Below are 4,510 nucleotides of genomic sequence, written 5' to 3' on the forward strand. Positions count from 1 at the left end.
TTTTAAAACGTTAGACACACAAAGAGCCTCTGTTGGTCTGCATGAAAGAACTGTTACACAATAAACAACCATAGAACAGTTAGCTTGCAAAAGTGAACTCTTTGAAAACTTTCAAATACTTTCATTTATAATTTTCAAACAGCCAAAGCCTGAAGAACTCAATAACTGTTTTTTGTAAAGTAGGGTTTACTGTGATTCATGGACAAGTTCAAATCTAAGATTTAAAAAAAAAGTATAGAAGATCACATACTCAATACCATGGGTTTCTCTTGCAACGAGTTGAAGAAGAAAATGCATTTTTATTCAAGTCGTTGTACATATTAAGGCTTTGAAGATAAGACAGATATTCTATATTTTTTAGTAAACGTTTAATCAACGGATCCTACTGACAAGTACTGGTTGATCGTATTCCTCTGAGTCAGTGGTTCTCATACTTTTTCTCATCAAGGACCCCAAAACTGACACAAATTAGACCATGGACCCCCATCTGATAAGACTTTGACCCAGGTTCCCCTACCTGATACAATTTTAGCTTATAGATTTCTGTCATTTTGTCACTTAGGGATAAAATTATAGTAATAAGAAATGATTCACCTTTTTGTTGGTGGACCCCCTGGAACCCCTTCAAGGACCTTTGGGGGTTCCCAGACCCCACTTTGACAACCACTGCTCTGAGCCATAGAGCTCCGTTTACCTCTTCCAATCACATTACCAAGAATGTGTCTCAATCCCCAACACATGTTCCTGTACAGTGCTCCAGAAAACTCAATGCACTACAATGCAGACAGAAACATTGCAACTTGTACACAACATGAACACAACACCCTAAAACAAAAGTTTGTTAAGAAAATGTTTTTGAGTGTGCTGTTGTTGGACACTATTCTTCCAGACTGCAATTTCCGTGATTGGTTAGGGTTAGGGTAAGAATATGAGAATAATATAGCAAATCAGAGGCAGAGTAACGCAGAGTGAATGGGGACATGCCTTCGCCAACATAGGAAACACAACTTTTTGCCACGACTTTTTGTCCAAAACAACAATGGTGGGGAGCTTGGGTAGCTCAACTGGTAGAGTGCCCATTTGAAGATGTTCAGTCCTTGACGTAGCAGCCGTTGGTTTGATTCCAACCTGCGGCCCTTTGCTGTATGTCATTCCCCCTCTCTTTCAAACCTTTCCAGTCACAAATAAAGGCATACATGCCAAAAAAAACACAGCAATGGTGGGCTTGATAGGCAGATGGTTCATCCAATCACCTGCCAGGTATTTCTTTGAAAAATCTTGCCCTTTCCCAAACCGTTTGCAATGACTCAGATAGTTCTTTGTAACCAACCATCTGGCTCGTCAGGCTAGCAGTGGCCAGCTATTTAAGGGAAATAAGTGAGCCATTTTTAAAGATTTATGACTTTGGTAGGAACCAATGGTTTTGGGACGCCACAGTCAGAAAGTACTGAGAGATAGACTAACAAGTTAGTTTTGGACTTGTATTTGGATTTGTTGACAATAAAGAGAATATTAAAAAACGCCAGCCTCATCATTTTAAGTTGATTAACATAAAAAGTGCAACATTACGATAAACAGATAAAGTAAACACATTTGGTCATTAAAAGCTATTCAGACATTTGTAAAACTGAATGTGTTTTTTGCACTTTTGATTGTCAGCTAAGTTCAGAGTAGGTTATGTGCATGTGCAAAGAGAAGACAACAAAGGCAGGACACATAAAACTACCGTTAATCTGACTGGATTCCAACAACATCTTTCACAAGACGGCCTCTTTGTGTGTGTGTGTGTGTGTGTGTGTGTGTGTGTGTTGGTGCCAGAAAGGACACTTGGCTGAGTGGGCAGGATGAAAGAAGGAGCCAGCTGGTTAAGCAACACAGCTATGTGCTGGTTTCTGAGGGGGCAAACGCTCAGCCCTCCTCATCAAACCCCCAGCCCACATCAACCATCACACGTTCTGCATCTCGTGGCATTACTTCAGCCAGCTTAAGCCATCTTAAGACACCAAATTGCACTGTAGCCAGACAATGATCTAGGTTTATTTTTCTCAGAGGCTGTTGTTTGGTTCCATTAACTTAGTTCGTACCGTCAGTGTGGGTTGAGCGGAGTCAGAAAATGGCGGGGCATTTAACAAGGCTTGTGTAAGTGATTGTGGCAGATCCTGCCAGCAAACAGCAGGTCCACAGCCCCTTTCACTGAGCCCAGCAGAGGGCCTGCATTGATGTGGATAAGGGAATTATCTCTACTCTGGTGACTCAGACTGGAGGACACTGGAAATTCAATTAAACCAATATATGTTTTTAATATCCAGAGCCTGTGTCCTGACTGTCAGGCTGGATTGTGACATCTACAGCAGCCTGAGGGTTGTGGCTGGAAGGGAAGCACCTGCGGCGTTTAGCCAAGAACAAATGAGCATCATGCTGCAATGAAAATTACATTTAGGCACCAAAACGACTAGTTAAGTTTAGAGAAAAGGTTGTATTTGCATTATAACACCCCCGAGAAACAAACACCCATTTCCTGGGTGAAAGTATTGAAATTATCATACTGTTACATCATATTAGATCAAAAACTGATTTTCCACTATAGCCACAATTGTTTTTCTCTAGACTAACTTAACTATTAAAATTCAGCTCCTCTGGTTTTGTTCGGCTCTGTTCCGTTTGTTTAATTGTAACCAATACCATGCACGCTAGGCACGTAGCCAACGGTTGTCTGATGCTTACTGATACTTGGTGTTCATGGGAAATGTAGGATAAGTAATACAAGCAATGTTGCCAGATAAAGATTACGTTTCCAAACCAAAGAGACTCAAAACCGCCCAAACGTCTCGTCAGAACACAGACAATTGGCGGGTGTCAATTTGAAACCCTGACTGTATCAGCCTGATTGAGTTAAAGTGGCTGAGAGGTGCTTCCTCAAGAAGAGAGGAAGTGAACAATTTGCAGAGGAAATACTTGGTTTGTTGACAGTTGATGTGTGATTCTGAGTCGGATGTAAAGCTTAACATTATCAGAACATCTTATCATGTCGTTCAGCACTTCAAATAGTGTGTGGTGTGACTCACCAAGTAGGAGGATAGTTCCGTTATTTGATACGATGTTTTACACAGTCAACCAGTTTTTGTGTCTCATGTGGGAGATTTGTAAATCATGAACAATTCAGTCCAGCACCTAGGCCGAGATAAACCACGAGACGATCAGGTGGAGCTGTGCGCTTTGTGCAGCGATGGAGAACGGTGCAGATGATCATGACTGTCTGAGCCCCCCAGCCGTTTTCACATTCAGAGGGTAGTCAGCAGTAAGCACAGCAGCACACATGATCAAATTATGCGGTATTAAGTGTTATTATAACATGAGATACACAGTGGTGTTAAATTCTGATTTGGTCTTCATGGCATAGATCTTCAACTGGGGGTCGGAGACCACGAGGGGGTCGTCAGATTCACTGCAGGGGGGCCACCAAATTCCCCCCCCCCACACATTTTTGTCCCTTTTTAAAAAAATTTTGTCTGACTACATTTTTCTAATGCTGTAAAATTGGATAAAACATCCAGCTCTAAAGACAGTAGTGGGCTGATCATTTATTTTACTTGTGAAGAGCGTTGTGTGTTTTTCTAAAAGTTTAACTGAAGGAAACCCACTTTTCTCTTCTTTTTTAAAATGGGTCAAATTTGATCCGAGGACAACACAAGGGACAAGGTAGTCACTGAGGTGTCCATCCACAGATACAGTTAATAAGGAGACAGTGTGGTAGGGGGTCCCTCATCCATCTCCCTTTGATTTAAGGGTCCTTGGCTTAATTGTTGAAGACCCCTGCTTTATGGCCTTCATTTCTCTAGTCTGTTTAATACAAATGTCCCTCTTTTTGCCATGTTGCATTGACACACTGTCAATGGAAACACAAAGAGGGAATTCTGAATTAAAAAAAGAAGACTGACTTTGGAAGCTATCATCACTTGATTTGGCTTACACGAACAGCAGAAGCCCATAGTGTATTATCTTCAGCTGAACATACATGCATTTTTGCACAGAATGAGGAATTTGGATTTTTGTCCCCCTGCAAATCCCCCACGCCTTTCCCCGCAGTTTCAAAACCTCTGCTTTAAAGGCAGGGTTGGAAACTATTTCCAAAATACACTTTTTATATATTGTTTGAAATGATCTATACCTAGGGTGTAACTTTGGCTTGAGAAGTAGGTGGGGGCACAAAATGGGGTCCCAGGGTCTCCTCCGCCAGAAAACATGTTTAAATTGAATCCCATTTACTGCATTTTTTACACACATTTTTAGGGACTATGGTAATACAAAATCCAGGAAGTAATGACTGTAAGGTGTACATAATGATAACTTATGCCAAAAAGAAACAACACTAAACTATGCATAAGAAAAGATGGCTTCTTTATTTATTGCTCCAAATAGTGGGCCAATTGCCAAGACTTACAGTGGGTACGGAAAGTATTCAGACCCCTTTAAATTTTTCACTCTTTGTTTCATTGCAGCCATTTTCCAA

The 4,510-nt window shown here is 41.0% G+C and overlaps 1 long non-coding RNA gene across 1 annotated transcript in view; it reads left to right on the forward strand.

Annotated features, from left to right (window-relative positions):
• The first annotated feature begins 1,015 nt into the window (after nt 1–1,015).
• Nucleotides 1,016–4,510, forward strand: part of LOC117942738 — a 21,429-nt gene continuing 17,934 nt past the window's right edge. The window contains exon 1 of the long non-coding RNA XR_004656212.1: nt 1,016–1,026. This is a non-coding gene — a long non-coding RNA (uncharacterized LOC117942738). The remainder of the gene's footprint in view (nt 1,027–4,510) is intronic.

Source organism: Etheostoma cragini, chromosome 1 (genome assembly GCF_013103735.1).
Source record: "Etheostoma cragini isolate CJK2018 chromosome 1, CSU_Ecrag_1.0, whole genome shotgun sequence".
NCBI classification, from domain to species: Eukaryota; Metazoa; Chordata; class Actinopteri; order Perciformes; family Percidae; genus Etheostoma; species Etheostoma cragini.